General features: G+C 36.9%; 1 long non-coding RNA gene across 5 annotated transcripts in view; it reads left to right on the forward strand.

Moving 5' to 3' along the window:
* The window catches only part of LOC137488332 (uncharacterized), a 248,871-nt gene that overhangs the window by 83,573 nt on the left and 140,725 nt on the right, over positions 1 to 24,573 (forward strand). The window contains exon 4 of one of the 5 annotated variants that reach the window (XR_011007355.2): positions 23,458 to 24,573. This exon is cut by the window's right edge and continues 1,000 nt beyond it. The exons of the other annotated variants lie outside the window; for them this stretch is intronic. This is a non-coding gene — a long non-coding RNA (uncharacterized lncRNA). The remainder of the gene's footprint in view (positions 1 to 23,457) is intronic. 5 annotated transcript variants of the gene reach the window in all.

The raw sequence follows: 24,573 nt of genomic DNA on the forward strand, positions 1-24,573 counted from the left end.
AATTAACGACAAGAGCATATTTACAACCCAAGCTCATTCTGATAACGTAGTTCCATGGACGTTTCTGGAGACCGCGATTTACGTAGCCAGAGGCTATGAATGCTACGGTTGGGCGCTCCTCTTCGTGCTCACCAGCTGACTTACCTCTGTGTAGAGGGCGTTCCAGCCACAACCAGTTTGTCCAGTTTGCTCGTCGTGTTCGTCGGCTGAGTGGAGACCCGGAGGGGAGCTGACTACAACAACGGCGATGACCGGGTTCGAGTCCGGGGAAGAGCGGTTCCAGAAATCAGGTAAGACAAAAACAGAATCCAAAAAAATAAAGTAAACGAGTTCATAACAGGGCGAGAAAGTGATGATATCCTAAAACGTGGTCAAAATTAGACAAGGGATTTTCTTTTTCTGGATGGCTTTAGTAAATTGTTGCTTGGGGTTCCGGGACGTATTTTGCGGTCTCCAGAAACGTTCGCGGGACTACGTTTTTTAAAATGAGCCTGGGTTGCGTATTTAATTCTGTTCAAGTCCACCATTCCAAGTCTATACAAAATTTTGCATTTTAACCAACAGTAGCACTACACACGGGCCTAATAATATTGTTGTTTGACAAATAACAATAACAATAGGCTACTCATATTAACCTTCGTTTTACATCTATAGAATAATAAAATAATCGTAATCTTGATTTTAAGCAAAAAAAAAAAAAAAAAGTGATTCTCATTTTAACCAAAATCATGCAGCCCTACTCAAAATTATATATATATATATATATATATATATATATATATATATATATATATATATATATATATATATATATATATATATATATATATATATATATATATAAACACTTTCTAGTTTTACTAGAACGCAGTGATTTGGAGCACATTATTTCCGAAAGCTAAAATCATGTTAAAGTGTGTTTCTATTTCACAAGCATTTGCTTCATAGAGTACAACATATTTAATAATAAATAGGTAGCCTCAAATTTCCCAGAATGTTCCAGAATGTTCAAAGTGTTCTTTTAGAAAAACGCGGCTGTAGCAATTAGACAACACACCATTAATGAGGCAGAAGGATGTGTAATACAGCTAGACCGAGAAGCCGGAGACTCCTTGATCTTTAATACAAGTTCACAGCTCAGCACTATGATTAGAACAAAGACTTGCTTTTTGGTTGTGTGATTAATTAATGCTGCTCTTATGTGAAGAACGTCTCGAGGTCACGCTTCATTGTACCGTATACAAAAACGGAAGTTATGATATAGGTCAGGCCCATTGTCTTGTGAATTTAAACCCCAGATGAATTCCTCGGCCCCAAATTTAGCAACCTGTAGAAATGGGAAGAGCCAAAGATCTCACACTGAAACAAAAAGAGAATACCTTTAAAGGTCCCATGAAATTAAAATAGTGTTTTTTAGATGTCAGTAGCAGTATTGTTAGTTTTTAGGATATCTATAAGCTAGTGTGTCCCAAATAATGACTGTAAAAAATATGGACGACGCGTCCACTATTTCCCATTGAACACTTTCAGTGCAAAATGCCTCATGATCATACCTGTCAACCCTCCTGTTTTTTTCTGTGATTCTCTTGTATTTTACAGTTCTATCTCGCTATCATCCCGTAAAGATATTTTCCCATATTTCTCCCGTCTTTCTCTGAAGGGTGGCAAATAAACATTAAAGAGCCCATCCTCCCTATTCGCTTGTTAAGTGATGACGTGTTTGTGACGTATGTATACTGTTTCCGGGTCCAAGCTGCCATTCATTTGAGTGGAGAAATCATTCGTTTATGATCACGTTTTATTCCTATCACACATTAAAGTTAATTTTACATTAAGTCATAGTGTACACAACAATCTCTGGGCTTGCTGCGTAACAAATACCAAAAATTTTACAATTAAAAAAAATTAATCACTTTCTGGCCATCGGATATTAGGCATGGACATGTATACTGCCATCGTGATTTTCGAAAGCATTAAATCGCTTTGTAAACGTTTATTATTACCAGTTCATGAGTCTCCCCATTCAGTTGAATAGAGCGCTTGGACCCGGAAGCCGCTTCGCGTGACGTCACACTTAACAAGCAGATACGCAACCCATACCGCCGAACCACAAGGTGCTGCCCTATGCTGTTAAACGTGAGTCTGTTCTGTGCTTTCGCTTTGTTTAGGCATGAAAACACTATAAGATAAATATAAAAACGGCAGGATTCCCTTCTTTTTCATCACAGGTGGCGTCTCCCCTTCATTTGCAATCCTCAATATAGCAGTGCGTGACTGTCAGCTGACGTGCTCCATAATGATAAGTAGACGATGTTTCCCAAACGGTTTCTGTACACGAGATTTGATGTTTGGTGAAAGTCTGGGTTTTCAGTCCGTGTTTAAACAGACATTTACACATAATTTATAATAATAAATAAGACCATTATACACCATGGACAGCTATTTGCCATGAGGGAAAAATTATGCGTTTAAAATAGGAACACAGCAAGATTTTTAAATATCAACAGGACATTTACACATCCCATCACTGCACTATATAAAATAATCATTGTCAATTTGTACAATAAACTTAGCAGTATTAACGTTGCTTGTATATTGCTTTTTTTTCTCCTCAGTTTTCATTTGGTTTATTTGATGCCTTAATATCTGGCAAAGAGGAATTTACATTCATTTTAATGTTAATTAGGAGTTTTCAAAAAAAAGCCAATTATACATGATGTATGTAAATAATATATAACATTTACAGCTCTATTTGTTTCATAAGATTCTGCTTCTAGAATATTAATATTTTAAAACAGCAAATTTAGTAGATTAACTAGAACATGCCAAAACTCAAAATGTAAAACTCCTGTAAATCAAGTTCAAACAGCCTGATCTCACGAGGAAACGCAAGTTTTTTACGTTTTGTCAGTTTAATGGCTAATTCTTACGAATTCGCACGAGTTCAGTCGTATGAAAATGTACGATTTTATAAAGGAGGCATGGCACCTAACCCCAACCGTCATTGGGTGATGAGCAAATCATACTAAATACTACGGATTAGATTGTATGAATTCATACAAATTAGCCACTAAATCAAAAAGTTACGAATTTCCGTGAGATTGCAGTGGTTCAAATAACGTTACAGGAGATCAATGTGGAGATCGGCTAACATTAATTTTGTCTTCGAAATAATTTTTTCAGACCCATAAACCCATGAACTCTCAGTAATGATTAAATCACACTGAACTGAGCTAAACTGAACTGTGCTGAACTTAAACACTAAAAACTGAACTACACTGTTCCAGTTACTATGACCATTTATGTGAAGCTGCTTTGACACAATCTACATTGTAAAAGCGCTATACAAATAAAGCTGAATTGAATTGAATTGAATAAAAACACTTACTGCTGGATAACGATCACCTGTATTTACCCCATCATGGTTAACATGTATCAGCATCAGCAAACTTAAGATAAGCCTGATAAAGCAAAACAAAAACAAAACACTATTGGCTGTTTTTGTAAAAAGGGGAGGAGCTACACCATGTCCTACACTCTTATTGTGTTTTGGTTGAGATTATGTTGAACAGTGAATAAAAATGCATATTTCTAAGCACTTCACGGGACTTTTAACAAAAAAAAAACAGCATTTTTATAGTGGGATGAATGGAGTTTGAGTGCCAAGTCTTATCGTTGACCTTTTCTCAGGGCGCATGCTCTCCAGATTGTATCTTTCTCATGAAAATGGTTCAGGCAGGCAGTTTAATTTCAGAAATGGAATTGCTTTGATATTGTTTTACTCTTCAGATGGGCTGTGTTGTCTTGAAGGGTTGTTTTTTTTTCCCCCGCAGTCAGCCGTTTTTCAGGGATACTATTTTTTTGCCTGTCATATTCCATTTCGCTATCTCCGCGGCGCCAGCTTGACTGTTTCTGACCTGCTTCCATTGAGGTCAAGTGTCTGACCTTTGGGTATTTCTTTTTTCTTTGCTTGTGACTCACTTTGAGGAAAATAGGAAAAAGTTTCACACTGAACAGATGATTATTTTCTCTCTCTCTCTCGAGGGTTGCTGCTGTGCCTGTATGTAATTCAGTAATGTCTGTTAGCGAGATAAGGGCGAACGCAAGCTTTTAGTAGCCCTGGTTTCCACTCACAGTTCAGCCAACAGTGTTCAAGGGCATCCACTATGGTACTGTAACTAAAATGATTCAACAAAGCTTAAAGATGAAGACAAAAACAGGCTTTACCTTAAAGGAAAATGCTTTAATGTTTTTTTAATCCCATGCTGGATGCTTTTCAATCTATTTTTAGAGCACATGCAGAGACTGCTATTTTACATATACACTCACCAGCCAATTTATTACCAGGTTGGACCCCCTTTTGCCTTCAGAACTGCCTTAATCCTTTATGGCATTGATTTAACAAAGTACTGGACATATTCCTCAGAGATTTTGCTCCATATTGACATGATAGCTTCATGCAATTGCGGCATTTGTCGGCTGCACATCCATGATGCGAATCTCCCGTTCCATCACATCCCAAAGGTACTCTATTGGATTGAGTTCTGGTGACTATGGAGACCATTTGAGTACAGTGAACTCCCTGTCAAGTTCAAGAAACCAGTCTGAGATGATTTGTGCTTTATGTCATGGCACCCTATCTTGCTGGAAGTAGCAACAGAAATCGAGAACCATCATACGAGGCAACGTTTTTCCAATCTTCTATTGTCCAATTTTGGTGACCCTGTGCAAATTGTAGCCTCAAAAGTTGCACCCAGTCTAGTCTTCTGCTGCTGTAGCCCATCTGCCTCAAGGTTGGACGTGTTGTGCATTTAGAGCTGCTCTTCTGCAGACCTCGGTTGTAACGAGTGCCTATTTGAGTTACTGTTGCCTTTCTATCAGCTGGAACCAGTCTGGCCATTCTCCTCTGACCTCTGGCATCAACAATGCATTTGCGCCAACAGAACTGCCGCTCACTGGATGTTTTCTCTTTTTCAGACCATTCTCTGTACACCCTAAAGATTGTTGTGCAAGAAAATCCTTGTAGATCAGCAGTTTCTGAAATACTCTGATCAGCCTGTCTGGCACCAGCAACCATGCCACGTTCAAAGTCCCTTAAATCACCTTTCTTCCCCATTCTGATGCTCAGATGATCGGCCTGACCATGTCTACATGCCTAAATGCATTGAGTTGCTGCCATGTGATTGGCTGATTAGAAATTTGAATTAACACTCAGTTGTACCTAATAAACTGGCCGGTTAGTGTGTATCAATATATACACAGATATGCACACTTCACTAAAACACCAATCGAAAAGGGAAACGAACATAGTTAATCAGGACTTAATCAGATGTATAAATTGAATTATGTTTTAAGTTTATTGAGATTATCCGCATAAACGCAGCTTATTCGATTGTGTCACATGAATATGTAATGACTGAATCTCGAAGAAGATTATATGAGATTTCTAAATCCATTTCCTCATCATTTCCATGAAATTAATCACTGTTTTCTATTTATTTGGCATTCGTTAGTGTTTGCCATTTGAAATCCACATTTGCTTGGAGTACATAATCTGACAGCGAGACTAGAGATCGAAAAAACTGTCATGATTAATACAGTTTATGATGTAAAGCCGATGTAAAAATAAAGTCGCAGGAAATTTGGACTGTCCTATTTACTCTTCAAGTTTTAATTTGTCAATTTAAAACCTAGTATATGTGAACATATGCTAATAATTAGATTTACAGTTCGTCTTAATTGCACAGTAATAATAATACTGCATTGGCATGTTGTCAGGAGTTTCCTCATCAGAATGTGGACACAAATGGCCACTGAAATCAAAACATCCATATTGCTTTATATGTGACGATGCTTTTTAATTTATTGATTATTTGCAGTTTTTTTCTTTTCAAGAATGTGCTTAATGTTGGTATGCTGGTCTGTTGGTATGGTAAATTATATATATGGGTGATGCAGTGGCGCAGTAGGGAGTGCTGTCGCTGGGTTCTGGTTCGATCTTCGGCTCAGTTGCCGTTACGAGGGTTTCCTCCAGGTGCTCTGGTTTCCCCCACAGTCCAAAGACATGCAGTACAGGTGAATTTGGTTGGCTAAATTGTCCGTAGTGTACAAGTGTGTGTGTGAATGAGTGTGTGTGGATGTTTCCCAGAGATGGATTGAGGCCGGAAGGGCATCCGCTGCCTATAAAAAGTGCTAGATAAGTTGGCGGTTCATTCCGCTTGGGCGACCCCGGATTAATAAAGGGACTAAACTAAATGAAATATTTATATTTTAATATTTATATTATAATATTTATATAATAAATATTTAATTTTATATACATAAATTCATATATATATATATATATATATATATATATATATATATATATATATATGAATGTATGTATATATATATATGAATGTAGGAACACACACACACACCCACACACACACATATATATATATACATGTGTGTGTGTGTGTGTGTGTGTGTGTGTATATATATATATATATATATATATATATATATATATATATATACACACACACACACAGACACACACACACAAAAAGTGAAAAAGATTGAGAACCCCCTGGTTTGTTCTGTAGAAAACCGGGGAAAAAACAACTAAACCTTAAGGGGACTAAATAGTTTTTTAAAAATCAAAAGTGCTTATATTCTAGCCAAAACAAAACAAATCAGACTTTCTCCAGAAAAAAAAAAATATAGAAAAATACTGTTAAAAATTTCCTTGCCCTGTTAAACATCATTTGGGAAATATTTAAAAATGCACAGGAGAGCCAATAATTTTGACTTCAACTGTGTATCATTCCTGTTTAAGGTAAATGAATGGAAAAAAAAATGTTTGAAATGTACTCACATTTCTGGGATAAATAGCTCCCAATATGCCTTGTACTATGGTTCAGTAGTTAAGCGGTGAGCTATGTTGCTGTTTGGGAAACACCCTAGATGAAATGAAGACCTTAGCCTACACACTTTTGATCTCTTTTAACACCTCTCCAATAAAGTGCTACAACGCTTTTCATTCCCTCTGTGCATTCCAATAAAAAGCAGACTCCTTGTAGAAAATGGTAGCGATAGATTATCGCTCAGAACTGAGAACTGAGATGATCTCGGTTTATCAGCGCGCCGCAATAAATCCGAACGATCTTTGGAGAACGTCAAGTCCCGTGGCCTTTTATTTAGACATATGTCAAGTTATAAAAATCCAGCTAGGGAGGAAAAGAGAAAAACAAAGTAGCTGTAAAACTCCAGTGGAAAGCGTTGTGGATGAGAGTAGATTTTGCGAGGAGTGATCGAATGTTTTTGTGATCTCAGGTTTGTGTGGCCGTCCTGACGATCTCTTATTTTGTGTAAAGTAAAACCCTCATTATTCGAGGCAAAGCTGACAACTTGTTATAAAAATGGAAATGAAGACGAGCCTTTTTTATTAAATTCCTCCTCTCGCCACCTGTCAGACCACTAGATTACAACAGCCGATAATCTTGCTGTCTGCATTTCAAAATAGAGCCACAATGAGAAATGTTAAGGCACGGTGATTGAGCGACAGAATGGTGGAAACAATAAGTTTCTGCTTCTCTGGAGCCGGCGTTTTGTGTGCTGTAATTAAACTGGGGAATTAAAGAGTGATTGGTCCTTTCATCTCTCACACACACACACACACATTAAAGAAAAGCAGGTCGGCGCTGTTAGCCTTTCACTGAGTACTACTCTTTCATTCCTTTCTCATTTATTCCATTGTGACCAATACCTTTTTTCTTTCTCCTCTAAGTTTCCCTTTTGGAGATACAAGCATTTGTGGTCATGGGATTCAGAAAACGCACATTAAAGGGATGCTCTAACATTATGATGATTTTTTAATATTACTATAGCTGTCATTTTGTTGGGTTTGATAAATATGGATGAGCATTTTTCAGTAGGTCATAGATTATAAGGAAAAAAAATTAAAGAGTTTTCAAGCATCAAAAGAATAAATGTGTAATACAGTTTTTAAAGGGATAGTTCACCCAAAAATGCAACCAAGACTCATTCTGAAAACATACCACTATATACATTTTTGGAGAACGCCAAATACATTCCAGGAGGTTTTTTTTTTCTTCTTTTTTTTGCAGTTGTTGTTTCTGCAAATCCAGGCTGCTGTGTACACTTTCAGATCTTAAATTTCCATTACCACCTGCTTTTCTCACTTAAATCTACAAGAAGCTGCTGTCAACTGACCTACCATTCTCCTTCCCTAAACCCAACCAATAGTGTTTTCAAAAGCACCGATTGACCCTTCCACCCACTTCCGTAAACCCAACCAACCATTTTAAAAAGGAATCAAGAAAAGCCTTCACCTGATTTTTACCACGTTTTCAGATTTTACCACATTCTCACCCTGTTTGTTTTATTTTTTGGCTTCTGTTTTTGTCTTACCTGGTTTCTGGAATCGTTCTGCACCAGACTCGAACTCCTTCATCATCTCCTTTGCGACTCATGTCCTCTGATGTTAATGTTGAGCAACTGGACAACCTAGTAACTGCAGAAAAGCTATTCATATAGAGGTAAGCGGTCATCTGGTAAGTGCAAAAAGGAATAACATCATACCGTCCATTAGCGTTCGTTTAAAAGACAAAATGCAGCCATACGTACTTCTGGCTACATAATTCGCAATCTCCAGAAATGTGTATAGGGGTACGTTTTCAGAATGAGCCTATGTTGCAAAACTAAAACCCTCACCCTCAAGTGGTTGTAAACTTTATGAATTTCTTTCTTCTGTTGAAACATAAAGCAAAAAATTCTAAAGATTTCTGGGAAAAAGCAGATATTGGCTATAATTGTAAAAAAATACATATTCAGTATATCTGTTTTTGTGTTCAATAGAAAATAGAAACTCAAACAGGTTTGGAGCAAGGGGAGGATGAGAAAATGATGACAGAAATTATTTTTATTTTGGGGTGAACTGCGCCTTTAAATTATCTTTTTTGACTCTTCTAAAGTATAAAAATACCATAATATGTTTGCAGGTATTTGAGAAACATGCTGTGTTTTAAGTGAACATTCTTGTTTATCTGAAAAACAATGCTGAAGTCAGATATTCTGCTTTGAAAATGTGTCAAAACATCTGTCTTTGTTTTATTCTCTTTAACCCGCCCAATGAACCTCTTTAACATTATTAAATGTACATGCTGAATCACTGATATGTGTTCGCTTGCACTGAGCCACAGCTCTAAAGTTCAATTTCAAACATTTTATTTTCAAGGTTTTAGGTGAACTATATGCTGCATTCAGTAGTTTGGTAATAAATGTCATGTAAAATGGCATTCAAACTCACATTACTAGCCTTTTACACTGAATTAAGCACATGAGCTCTACTTGAGGTGACCATTGTTAGTTTTCAGTTGTTCAGCTGCAAGAAATAGAAGCCGTTTCTAAAATAGACATTTCTGGTGTAGGTTAGAACAAATACTTCTTTTAATATTGAGAATGATCCTTCTATCGCGTGCCTTTGCTTTTAGAAAATGACTTAAATCAGCCTTAAATCAGCCTTTTGGGTCAATATTCAGACGCACTTCTGTTGAGGTCTTCAATCTGCCAACCTGCACTTGCGTAAACCAGAAGTGCAATACCTAGTTCAACCAACGGGTGTCGAACTTACTTACTGCACCTTTAGATTTAACATTTTAAATGTTTACATTTTGCATTAAGTGCAGTTGCTCTTTAAATACAGTTGACCCTTTATTTCATTAGTATTTTTAATTCTTTATAGTGCTTTTTGCGTATGTCTGTATGACGTAAACCACTAGGATAGGTAAAGTGTTTCTATGGGCATTATTCACTGTCCTTCTTGCAAGACTTATTAAGCTCATCAAGCTTTTGTCCTCACACACTAAATGAGCTTTATTGCAATAACAAAGGATTGTTTTTATTCTGCATGTTCTCATAATTCATGCCATACCCTTGTTTACATATGCTGTCATAAAACATTTGCAATCCAGAAGATGCTACAGTTTCGTATACACATTTGCATTCTTCACCCATCTGCTTCCACTAAGGAAATGCATGCTTTTCCTTTAGTGTCATGTTGATATTTGTTTAGTGTGACCTTCTTTCTGGGTAGTCTTTGTACTGTTCGTACTGACATGCACCTTTAAACCAGAGAAACGCTTCTCATTTTAATAATGCAGGTTATAATATTGGCACTATGGCTCAGTGGTTAGCACTGTCACCTGACACCAAGAAGGTTGTTGGTTTGAGTCTCTGGCTTTTCTGTGTGGAGTTAGAATGTTTTGCCCATTTTCATGTGAGTTTCCTCCGGGTGATCCGTTTTCCCCCACAACCCAAAGGCTAGGCAAGGCCAGGCAAGTTTATTTATATAGCACATGTCATACACAGTGGCAATTCAAAGTGCTTGACATAAACAAGAATAAAAAGAGAAGTATAAGAAAATAAACAAGATAAAAAACAAACAATAAAAATGATTAAAAACAGATGAAGAAGTGTTAAAACAGGTTATAAAAGAATAAAAAAAAGAAAAGAAAGACAATGCTGTGATCTGTCGGACGCAGCACAGTGCACATTCAGTAAAAGCACAGCTAAACAGATGTGTTTTCAGTCTCGATTTGCATAGATATATACACTAGATTTCGCATAGGGACCCTGAGCATGCGTCAATAGCACTGCCACATTGGTACAGTGCTCCCAGGACAAATGTCATTCAACCGCACTAGTCAAGACAGTGTTATTACGTGAAGATGCGGGACTTTATCGCTGTCTACGGGTGTAGTAACGAGCAAACAAAGAAAACAAAGCACAAATGCAGAACATTTCATAGGTAATATTAAGTTTTTTTCTGTTTTTGTATGTTCTGAACTTTTGTGCTAATCAGGTAACGTTATTGATGATAACAGTCACTTACTGCATTCACCATACGGCAAAGCAGCTCCAACTCGCACTAAACACTCGGCTTATGCTTGTTTTGTTGTTTTGTAAAATCAGCAAACAATGCAAAAGAAATATGACAACGAGATGCTGCGCTGCCAGAAACTTGATTATTGTCGGCTAACGTTAGTGAAAGAGTCGTTCGGGAGATTCATTCACAAACGAGTCGCTCCCTCCGTCAGTATGAGAAGTGAAAGCAGGAGAGGAGGTGTGTTTCAGGACATGATTAGATCTAATTTAACAGGGAGGGTGAATAGTACATTTCTGTACACACAAACACAAGCTTTTTGTCAGGAATGCCCGTGCGGTCACTGATCCATCAATGTAGAAAAGTGATGTAAAATTATAATTTTCGTAATTAGAAAAAAAATTTACGTACTAACATCCAGGAAAACTCCCGATCATAGATATATGTGTATATGTGTATATCTCTGGCTTTGGATGGCCACAGTCCTCCACTGTACCTTGGTCCCGCATTCATTTCAAAGGAGCGCTACCCTGTAGCAAGATGGCGGCGCTATTGACGCATTCCGTCCAATAGACAACAATAGGCCAGGCGACATCTAGTGTATATATCTATGCTCGATTTGAATGTGCCTAATGTTGGAGCACATCTGATCATTTCTGGAAGCTGATTCCAGCAGCGAGGGGGGCTGTTAGTTGCTGAAAGCATATTCTTCCTGCTTGGACTGAACTCTTGGAATTTCTAGTTTATATGATCCTAGAGATCTGAGTGATCTGTTAGGATTGTATTCAGTAAGCATATCTGTTATGTATTGAGCTCCTAGGCCATTTAAGCATTTATAGACCAGTAATAATAATACTTTAAAATCTATTCTGAATGTAACTGGGAGCCAGTGTAAAGACCTGAGGACAGGTGTGATGTGCTCTGATTTCCTGGTTCTGGTCAGAATCCTGGCCGCAGCATTCTGGATGATCTGCAACTGTCTGACTGCCTTTTTGGGAAGGGCAGTGAGGAGGCCATTACAGTAATTCACCCTACCGTTCATAAAAGCGTGAACAAGTTTCTCTAAGTCCTTATTAGAAACAAAGCATCTGATTCTTGCAATGTTTTTGAGATGATAGTATGCTGATTTACTGACTGCTTTGACATGACTATTGAAACTTGGATATAAATAAAGACATATGCTAAAGATGAACTGAATAATAATTCACCTAATTCAATAATAATTGAACAAATGGTGGTTCATTCCGCTATGGCGACCCCTAAATTATAAGGGACTAAGCTGAAAGAGAATGAATGTTACAAATAGCTTACAAATGCTGTCAATAGTTGGAGACGAGCAAAATATTTTAATGGTCCTGTATGTATTTAGGCCTTTTTACAAATAACAACTGAAAGTTCTGTTTTGACAATATTGCAGATTCACTAAAAGCTGGCAGTAATTATTAGATAAATAAAACTTAATTCCTTTTTTAGCATGAATATTTAGTAATATAACTTCTTGTAAAACACTCATTGCAATAAACAGTGCATAGGACCTTTTCCTTTTAATAAAGAAGTATTAGATTTGTAGGTGTGCGATTTACGTTCTTATGCATCAAATGTGAGCTCCAAACATTTTCGTGATTGAGACATGTTGACTTATTCGTTTATCATTTGCATTGTTTCCAAATTGCATTGTTTGTAGTTCATTTAATTAATTAATTCATTCATTAATTCATTCATTCATTCATTTATTCAATCATTCATTTTCTTTTGTTTGTATTTTATCTTACCAATGTTCATATGTGTTTTTTTATTTTCTGTGGCGGTTCATTCAGCTGTGGCGACCCCTGCTAAATAAGGGACTAAAGACGAAGACAAATGAATGAATGGATGAATTATTTTCTGTAAAGCTGCTTCTAGCCATGACACATTCACACGTAAATGGTTATAAGACACGTGTTTAAAGAATTATATGCAGCATCCTTCATTTATTCTCGTAGGTAAGGCAAGATCTTCTCTTGAGGTTCATGTTTGGAGGGAAAATGTGCATAATGCATTATAAAGCTTGAAGCATTAGAAACGGTACTCAGTATCGGCTGATTACCATGACAAGGTATCGGTACTCTGTATCGGCTGCAAAAATCCTGGTCGGAACAGCCCTAGCTTTGACCCAACTTGGCTGTCAGAGCGACAATTACTAAGATTAGTCTTGTACAGCCAGGGAGAGTAAGTATAAGAAAAGAGTAAGAAAAAGAAGTATACTTAAGTAAAGGTCAAGTATAAAAGTATATTTTATTTAGTAAGTATACTTATATCAATATCTACTACTAGTACAACTACTACGACGACGACAGCGACAACATAGCAGCAATGGTAGAAACACTACTAATGATAACATTTACAGGAAAAGGACAAGTAATAATAATTATAATAATAGTAATACCCTGAGATTACATGTAAAAAGTTAAAATGACTTCTAATTACAGAATCACTCACTCACTGGGCTCAATTCACAAGATTAACAAAAGCTTTGTATTAGCAAGTTTCCAAAATACCCATTCTTTTTTAAAAAAGAGGCTCAAGAAGAGTATTTTAGTGCCTCAGAATCCCATTCAACTCTCCAACCTTTCAAGCCATACATATTTTGATATGTTTCTTTATTTTGACAAGCCGAGCAGCTTCTAAAATTGTGGAGCAGTGATGAAGTGAAGCTGGCTTGACACGTTCATACTTCTTCCTCTTACTGCCTCATTATTGTTAGACAGTCCATAAACAGTGTGTCTATCCACAGCACCTGCGTGAGGTCTTATTGTTTGCCAGTCCCTGAGGTGTTTCTTAATATGACAGTTATTGTTTGAGATGTTCCCCCACATTCCCTTAGTCTGGACAGGAGATCCGCTATGAATATCTCGGAGACGGCAAACACATCAAAATAGCACTTTCACTCTGCGGAACGGCTGGCTCGTGTGCCGAATGCTTTTTGGTTTATTATTCGCCCTTTCTCAATACATCACTTCTCAGATCCATCAAAGCGTGGCACCTAGTATAAAATCAAGTTCCTTGGGCAGTCTAGTTTTTAGCAAGCATTATCTCAAACGTTATCTGAGCGATTTAAGTCTCCGCACCAGGGGTGAACATGTCTGTCTCACATTATCTGAGCCGTGGAGACCTAGCCATCTTCAGCTTGTTCAAAGCCGTCTGTTTTGGACGGTGTGTCTGGAAATTGCTTCTGTCAGGACAGATAACTGGCACTGTGGATGCAGTTGCACTTGTACTCTTTTAAGATTAAAAGTCTTTAAAGAGGGGATTCACAGTGATCTCACGGAAGAACATGTTTTGGTTCATCAATGATATGTCATTTAGAAATCATGGATATTATCAACACTGGTGGTCTTTTTTTGAACTGCACTTAAGAACTCCTATTTAAAGGTGCAGTATGTAGGTTAATATTTTAGAAACAGATTCTATTTCTTGCAGCTGAACAACCGAAAAATGTGACAATGATCACCTCAGATTAACCTTGTGTGTATTATTCAGTGTTAAATGCTAGTGATGTGAGTTTGAATGCCATTTTACATGAGATTTATTGCCATACTACTGAAAGCAGCAGCAGATAGTTCATCTCAGATCTTAACAATAAAATAAACCATTTGAAATCGAACTCTAGAACTATGATTAAGTGCAGGCGAACACATATCAGTGATTCAGTGTCTACATTTAATAATGTTATTGAGGTTTAATATGTATTAATTAGGTTATAAACCGTACCATTTCGTTGATGTGCAGTGAGTGCACTAGTCTGTGCTTCTGAATGGCTGTATTTAAATTTCTGTCTTGTTTCATCTGATGCAAACTAGACATGGGACGATAACTATTTTCATAGTATATCGCAGTTTGGAAAAGTCAAGGTTTTAAAACCGCCAACATTTTTCCATAATACCATTCCTAAGGTATGAGTAAGATTTTTTTATTGACATTTTTTTCAGCAGAAACGATTTCCAAACATGCCGTTTTAACTTGTAAATAAAAATTTCAAAATATCATAAATCTATCAAAAAATAAAATATATTGTTTTCAAAGGGGGAAAAGTTTAATTTTTTTACTAAGATGTTTAAAAAGAATATATTTTAGAGCAGTGAGCACAATACTGTGATATTTTTATCTAAGGTTATCATATTGTCCGAATCTTATACCGGCCCATGCCTAGTGCAAACAGCCAAATTGCTTATCACTGGATATCTTCTCATGTATTCTCATGTATCCTCTCATGACTGAATGAATGAAATACGAGGTTTTCCATCAAGGCAACCTGGGATGCTGATTTATAATTAGCTAAACTGGCTTTGAGCGGTTAAACACAGTTACTTGTTCTGGCACGTAAGGCACATTTTCAAAGCAGAATATTTGAATTTAGCATTGTTTTTCAGATAAACAACTCATACGTTTTCAGATAAACAACTCATACGTTTTCAGATAAACAACTTCTACATTGAGTACACATAGTAGTTATGGCATATTCCTGGCCATACTCTGAAGCTGCGGTCACTTCACTTTACTCAATTCCATTCATACCCTGTTAAATATAATATACAATATATTATATAAATAAATAAATACTGGCCAAACCCAAAATTTTCTAGTGACTGGTCACATTTAAAAAATGTTAATGGGGCCAAATGAAAATCCGCATTTGTTTTCAGTTGCAGAAACAGCCTTTAAACATTGGCTCAAAAAGAAATAATGTGTTAAACCAACTGAAACAACGTCAAGTTTGACCAATCATATTTTTGACCCTATTAAATCTTTTAAATTGTTGTAGCATGCCTTTTTTTTTCTTTTTTTTCTTTTTGGTTTCACATAATTTAAATGTATAACTTGGTAGATTTAAAAATGCTAAAGCAATGTTATTGAATTGTTTATTCCTCGTTGTCCCAAAAGAAATTGAATGAATGTCGCATTCATGACAACAAGAAAAACTTTTCCCATGACTATTTGTTCCAGTTAATATAAATAATCAGTGGACAAATGTGGTCATTGTGGTCAAAGTAGTTGATTAAATTATTAAAAGTGAAACTGACGGGCGCAATATGGATTGTCATTAACAGAAAATGGAATGTTTAATAAGTAAACTGGCCTCAGACAGTTAAGTCTGCGTCAAACCTGCAGGAAAATATCAGGCTTTACTAAAAAGGCTGATTATTTTACCAATGATTAGGGTCAATAATGGTAGCCTATGACAGATTTCAAAGAAAAATCTTAACATAAAAAAGGAAACATAAGCCGGACCAAAACATTTCAATGTCATAACGAATGCTCAGATATAGTTTACAGCAAGCATCGTGTTTTAAGTTTGATTGTGCCGTCAGCCATATACAACAGCCTATAGGTCTGTTATTTTCACTAAAGAAGATACACTATTTGAGTTTATCACCAGAACTATAGAAGCTGCATTACACTTAGAAAATAAAAAAAGCACAGTATCAGGATTGGATCTGTATTGGTCGATACTCAGAGTTTTGGTATCTGGATCGGTTCCAAAAAAAAATGGAAAGTGCAATCCTAATTCTTACCTTATCAATGAACACAAAATAAAACTGGCGATTCAAGCTGCAATATCCATCCTAAACGTATTGTTTGAACATTTCAATGATATCAGAAAGGTGTAGAGTCTATATGTTACTCATAAAAATTGTCACACTTTACAATAAGGTTCATTAGTTAATGTTTATTAATGCATTTACTAACGGGAACAAACAATGAACAATACATTTACTACTGTATTTGTTCATGTTAGTTAACATTAGTTTATGAAAATACTGTAGTTCATTGTGAGTTCATGTAAATCCATGGTGCACTAACTAATGTTAACAAGCATGGACTTGGATGTTAATAATGCATTACTAAATGTTCAATTATGATTAATAATGCTGTACATGTGTTGTTCATGATTAGTTCATGTTAGTAAATGCATTAACTGATGAACCTTATTGTAAAGTGCTACCATAAAAACAAATCACAATTAATAAATATTAAAGGCAATAAAGATAATATGGCTTTAGGTTTTATTTATATAGTAACACTACTGGTTAGATTTACAGTAAGGATTGGTGATAGTAGTAGGTACGTTTATTTGATTTATTTTTTCTTCTTCATTTTTTATGGAATAGAGTATTAATCTTTTATCAAACATTATCCCTGGAGAGTGATTTCAAACTCTGCACTGGGGGTCAACATGTCTGTCTCACATTATCAGGGCATGGACACCAACCCATTTTCCGCTCGTTCAAAGCACTTTTCTTTTAGGGTGGCATGGCTGGAAATTGAATCTGCCAGGACAGATAAGCAGCTCTGGTCCATGTACACTGTTAACAATCCCAAGTGATGTCTCGGAGAACCACTGCTTTTAGATAACCCTTTCAACCAATAACTCTTAAAATATTAGTATTTTTCTGAGTGTAAATAGATTTTAAAAAATGCTATTTAGTAATAGACTGGATGGGTGTTTGGTATGTATTTCGTAATTGTTGAAAAATCTTAACCTTTTTTGCACTTTTAAGACATTTTTGTGCAATATAAAGATTCCATGTATGTTAATGATTCTTGATGGAACTAGAGATGACAATACGAATCACATACAGTATGTGTGACGTTTTTTGAAGTCCTGGTTGAGGCATGAGATTTCATTTATTTGTTAGCATTATCAATTTAGCATACAGTTTAATGTTGGTGGTACTTCATTGTGAAATGCAGTAGAGGACTAACCTTTAATCAAACGTTGTCCCTGTAGAGTGATTTTAATCTCTCGACCAGGAGTCAACATGTCTGTCTCACATTATCTATCCAACAGAAACCCACCCATCTTTGACTTGTTCAGAGCACCTTTCTGTAAAGAAAATTGCGGTTTGAAATTGCATCTGTTAGGATAGATAAGCTGCACTGGTCCATGTTCACCCTTTAAAAAAATAAAAGTTCTAAAAGTAGGAGATCCCAAGTAATTCCCAAGAATAACCACTTCAGGTTCCTCTAAGAATCTTTCAGACAATTATTTTTTTATCCTCAGTGTCAGGGATTTTTATAAATCTAAATATCATTTTCCGCTATAAAGAAGATTTTGTGCAGTGCGAAGTTCCCATGAATCTTTAGTCACCTCGGTGAAGTTTTTTTTCCCCTCTCCGCTGTCTCTACTAGCTTGCATGGTTTGGGATCGGTAGAGCTACCCATCGATGAATTTGCTTTTCAGTGTTTGGACTCTCAGTAATGATTTTCAATCACACTGAACTGAGCTAAACTGAACTGAACTTAAACACTAAAAACTGAACTACTCTGTTCCAATTACTATGACCATTTATGTGAAGCTGCTTCGACACAATCTACATTGTAAAAGCGCTAATAAAGCTGAATTGAATTGAATTGAATTGAATTGAATTGAATTGAATGTTGAAGGTTCCTCATGAAACTAGCGAAACATGCTGGATTCTCATAGTATGTATGGCTTTTCTGATGTAGTAAACTTGCGTGACATAATAATCACGTGCAAGTTATTAATATGAGCTCAAGAAGTTTGTTATTTCAAATATAGATGAGCGGCGAGCTCTCTGGCGAAAGTGAAACCACTCACACCTTAAGATGGGCTCTTAAACAAAAACAGGACATGGAAGATTTTGTTCTTCTTGGCTTTGTGGCTGTTCATCAAGATGACAACAAGGTTTGTTTGAGCTCTGGTCGACCATGGCTTGTAATTATATGTATATATTATAATGGTGTAATGTCTCGGCTGTGTTTTTAAAATTAGCGCTTTCTTTGTTTTCATTCTCCTGCTTGTCCACAAGCGAGTGACGTATCTCTGTAAACCAATAGTGTTCAGCTGCTTGTCTATAATAATAATAATAATAATAATAATAATCCCTTACATTTATATAGCGCTTTTCTGGGCACTCAAAGGGCTTAACACATTGGGGGGAATCTCCTCATCCTCCACCAGTTTGCAGCTTCCACCAGGACGGCACCTTGACGGCAGCATATTGCGCCAGATTGCACACCACACACCAGCTGATTTGTAGAGAGGAGACATTGAAACCAATTATGGTATGGGGAGGGTTAGGAGGCCATGATGGACAGAGGCCAGTGGGCAAATTTGGCCAGGATGCCGGGGTTAAACCCCTACTCTTTTTCAAAGGACATCCAGGGATTTTTAATGACCACAGAAAGTCAGGACCTCAGTTTATTGTCTCATCCGAAAGATGGCGCCCACTGAGCAGTATAGCGTCCCTGTTGCTATACTGGGGCATTAGGACCCACACAGACAGCAGGTTGGGTGCTTCCTAGTGGCCTCACTAACACCACTTCCAGCAGCAACCTAGCTTTCCCTTGTGGTCTTCCATCCAGGTGCTGACCGGGCACAGCCCTGCTTGGTTTCAGTGGCCGACCATGTAAGAGTTGCTGAGAGCTAGGTCCCCCTTTTGGTACCCTATTGTTATGCTAGGTACCTTTTTCCACTGTCAAAGGATACCAAAAAGCCAACCGTACCACTTTTTGGGTACCGTTTGACGGTGGAAACGGCCATAAAAAGCGTACTGAACTGTACAGTACTGTATCACTCAGTGGAAACGGGCCATAAATGATGCATTGATGCCGATCAAAAATCTTTATTTTGATGAATGCATTTTAGCCTTCATAACTCTCAGTACATTGAGAGTCCATTTTGTCTGTCATCATCCTCTCCTTCTTATTCATTTTATGTTCAAGGGTTTAAACTTCATAAAGTTCATTTAATAAATAAAGATGTTTGTTTGATGTATCTAGGAACCCTTCAACCTTAAGAGGAAAGATGAATCAGTATCTGAACTTTTAATGACTCTGCATGTAAAATACTAGTAGGAGAGAGAAGCGTTTGAACCTTAAATGAGTTGGGTATTCAAAGTCATCCTTCTGCGCGAGCTTGGCATAACATGATTCCAGTCTGGCAGCTATGAGGTCTCATTCGTTAAAAACCAAAGACAGGTCCATCAGCGGAAAATGAAGGGCGGCCTTAATTGAATTTGTTAGAGAAAATTAATGACAAATGTAAAATTAATCCTGTCATTCCTAGTCCACGTTTCATTTTTTGTAGGGTTGCCCTGACAAGCGATAAGTACCGCAGTTATGAACTGCAGCTTTTGACAACTTGTCCGCCAAATGTGCTTCTCAGACACCAAAACATCATCAGAAAAAGCTTCTTGGCGCAATAAAAGCCAAATGCAAATGACAGATCACTCTGATTTCCACTGATTATAGCCTGAGGGATCTTGGCATAATTTTATCCACATCGGTTTAAGGTTATGTGCGGGTATAAGCTTTTGCGACTGAAATGAAATCAAATGAGCTCTTTGGTGCGTTGTGTTTGATATTTGTTTTGCAGCTTCTAGTCTGTGTACATGGGAGATCAGATTGGGTTAGACATGGCCATGCACAGCTGATATAATGAGATCAGGCAGCGCTGCTTCTGTCTCTATAGAGCTTTTTTTTTCTCCATGTACTGTAGGTTCAAATGAGATTCGGCTTATTCGGTTGAATTCCATTAGATCATAAAGAGACCACATGGGAGTAAGAGATAGTTAAAGCTGATAAAGACAATACAGGTGATTGAATACACCATAATTACTTATAATTGTTTCTGTTCTTGTTCACATGTCAAGACATATCTTTTCTCACCAGACATGATGGCAAACATACATTTAACACAAAACCGTTCATGTTGGCAATATTTGTTAGAGCGATGTCAAAAGACGGTTATCATGTGTTTTGAAACAATGTCGCATTTAAATTAGGAGTAAAAGCTGAGTTAACACACCTTTAATGGAATAAACAAGAAAAACTCAATTTACTGACTTATCTGAGAACATTATAGCTAGGGCTGTCAATCAGTTCAAAATTGTAATTAGTGGCATAACACGCTGAACGATTCACCGGAATGAAGCATATCATAATTTGCAGAGGAAAGCCAGTAAATGAGGAAAGCTCAAAGATAATGCATTGTTGTGGTAAACAGAAAGTAGTTAAAAAAAGGCCATCAGAATTCAATGTAGAGTTTTACACATTATTAAAGAGCACTATTATGGGTTTTTGAACATTACCTTCTATGCAGTGTGTAACGCGGCTCTGAGAGAACGAGGTTTCAAGGTGCTGCATGTTTATGTGTACATTTTTGACTAATCTAAAGTATAAAAATACCATACTGTGTTTGCAGATATTTAAGAAACATGCTTAGTGAACATTCTTGATTATCTAAAAATGCTACGTGATGAGATAGGCAGTGATAAGTAATTTGGTTGTCTGACAAAACATGGCAGAAATTTAAATACAACTAAGGGTTGGGCCGATAGACGATGCCATTGTCCATCGCCAATGGCTGACAAACACCATGATGCTGAGCCGCTGTCGCAATCCTCCGCCCCGCCCCCGTTGCAAATCCGCTCACGAAAATACACACTCAGACCCTGTTAACACTAATAGGTCTTAGTTTTTAAATGGCATTTCAGAACAACAAAATTACCCACATCCACTCTGGCGTTTCACCTAACATTTCTGAGCAGTCCTCCTTCCACACTACCACTGAAAACGCATCACATGACCACACATACACACACAGGCGCAGACAAACACACACACACACACACACACACACACACACACACACACACACACACTGTCATGCACTCAAGACAGCAGGTCAGTAGACTGGTTCAGTCTTTCACTTTTACGCTTGTACTTAGTCATTTTAGCGAAAGCTTCAGATACTGCACCTTTTTTACCAACCAAGTTTGCCAACCATTATAGCGACACTGATTATCTGTGCAACTTATCATTATTCATTTATGATTTGGTTATGGCAGGGCCGGAGAAAACTGAATTGGCACTCTAGGCAAAAGATGATCATGCCACCCTCAAAAAAGCAAGAAGTTTGAGCCTCGGCTGGGTCAGTTGGCATTTCTGTGTGGAGTTTGCATGTTCTCCCTGTGTTCGAGTGAGTTTCTTCCGGGTGCTCCGGATCCCCCACAGGTCCAAAGATGAGTTTCAAAAACAGTTATAACAGCTAGAGAGATATTAAAGTAAAAGTATAAAAGATCATGAGCCCAGCTAAAGCAGCCTTTGATCTCCATGATGGTGAGGTCATATTAAACATTTTTAATAAAAAACACAAACCTCTGTTAATTATCAAATATTCTTGCAGATATGACAGAAATGAAGTCAAACTTTATTCAGTGGATCTGGTAATGCTTTTATTAATGGAGTTATTTAATCCTCTGTTTTTATACAGTTACTGTTGCTGTATAGTTTTATTTCTTGTTCTTTCCTTCAGAGATTGTGCTTGTCTACAGCAGGTGTTCATCAGTGTCTGAATTCACTCATTTGGTCATTCACTCTGTTTAGTGGACTATACTATGGTGTGATTTCAGACATTGATTACTTTCTCCAAAACAAAGGTTATATCTGCTGCAGTTATTTTCTGTATTTTGTCCATTTTAAGTTGTTAATCATTTGTCTGGTTTTTCACTGTAGATTTAACAGAGTCTTACTATTAAAATCATGATTTTAAATCAAATCAAAATTACAGAATTTTTACAGATAATACTGTATAGATAACAGATATATAATATATAATAGAATAATCTATTTAGTGCTCACATTAAATCAGCTGTTCTTGTTAGAATGTTTGTGTATGTGAATTTAAAATTTTAAAGGTTACTGATGTTACTGTATACGCAGATAGCATGTTGAAACAACAAAAAAGTAAGTAAAGTTAAGTTATACTCTTAAGTGGCACACACTTAATGAGCAAGTTGTTTTGGTTAATCAAATATAATAAGTTCAATTCACTCAAAAACTATAAAAAAATGTCACACAAACTTCAACTATTTGAGTTAGTAGAGCTAGAAAATTGAGTTCATGCAACTCAATCAAATTTAATTATTTTGAACATTGGGCTTTACAGTGTAGTGTATGTGCGTGAATGAATGTAAATGGATGTTTCTCAGTGATGGGTTGCGGCTGGTAGGGCATTCGCTACGTAAAAACGTGCTGGAAAAGTTGGCAGTTCATTGTGCTGTGTTATTAATAAAGGGACTAAGCTGAAAAGAAAATGAATGAAGGAATAAATCCATATTATTGAACAATGACATTTTTTTAACCTTGCATGCATTTCAGCCTATTGTTGGAGACCCCCAAAACTAAAATATGACCTTTTATAATGCATAATAGCCTGTCCCTTTCCTAAAGCGCACAGAAGTTCATTACGTTTGTTGCAATCATGCTTTAGTTCACACTCCACTGATGTTCTGTGCACCCTCAAACACCCAAAACACTGTACTTAATGAACATAGCTGTGCTTCTCTCACATTATGCAAAAACTGCGCACACTTTACAAACTGTACCTAAAACCAACCAACCAGATTGGATTCCGAAGTTTTACGAAAACCCTTGTGTGCAATATGTGCTTCATGAGCATGGATGGTCCCACAAGCACACACATGTGCTTCACTTGTCTCATAAAATCTTTGTGCAAGTGACAGTCTCACTGACACAAACTTTATTGCTCTTTCTCTCAGCAGGATCAGCTGAGAACATCACCGTAAGTGAAACATTCATGCTTTGATGGGCCATGAGCACAGCCGCACGGAGGTGTACGCTGTTCCAATCACACTGATGGGTACCAGCAAAGGTTGTTTCCAAATCATCTCCTCCACGCTGCAAGCTGTCAGCATCACCAGAGCTCTCGTTAGCTGAGGCGCATCGCAGCGCTCCTGTCGGAGAGTTTTTGTGACTCAGAAGGACAGACCAGCATTACCTCTCAGTTCGGCTTCATTCCTCTCAGCCTGGAAATCTGATGGAGCGCAGCAAATTTAGACTGCTTTGAAAGATTTTTTTTTTTTAAGGTTCCACCTCCATATTCACAGTTTCTTGTTATCTTCTAGCACAGACTGTAAAAATGGAAAATGTGCAGTTATTACCTTAAGGAAGTGTTTCTGCCTCATCTAACTCTTAAAAAAACAAAAAAAGGCTGTCATTGGTGTAACCCGGTGGATACACTCTTATTTTTGGACTCGAATGAATTAAACGAGCTGATTTAGATATCATGGTGTCACGTCAAGTTTTACAGTATGCTTCCTTGGATAAATATTTTATGTTTGTGGTGTTTTGCAACATCTGTTTCATAGATACTGAATAATTCATTTGTGGAGTTGCTTTGCACTATTCTGAAATAAAACTTTGAAATCAAACTGAAGAATTTGAAAGGTGCTAAAAAAAATTTCTGGAAATATTCCTTATGGGTCAGGTCTGTGTACTTTGCGTTCATTCGATTTTTGATCGAAATTTAAACGAAATTTTAAAAATGACGAAACGTCCGTTTTTCGTTTTTTCTTTTGCCTACAAAAAAAATTAAATAACTGATTTTGGCTTGATTTTCGTTTTTTGGTTTAGGGTAGGAAAACTGATAAATGACTTTAAAATTCATTATCCACATGTAGGCGGTTCTGAAACGCCCATTTCCTCTGATTGGTCAATCAAATCTGAGCTTCTGACGTTGCCCTCAAAATAATAGTCCTGTACAGTCCTCGTCCTCTGCGGACCCGGTCAGTGTATTTTTTGGTCATTGGATTTTCATTTTAGAAACGGATATTGAAAAACGAATAACAAGCTGTTTTTTGATTTTCGGTTTTGAA

This window comes from Danio rerio, chromosome 18 (assembly GCF_049306965.1).
Source record: "Danio rerio strain Tuebingen ecotype United States chromosome 18, GRCz12tu, whole genome shotgun sequence".
In the NCBI taxonomy this organism is placed as follows: domain Eukaryota; kingdom Metazoa; phylum Chordata; class Actinopteri; order Cypriniformes; family Danionidae; genus Danio; species Danio rerio.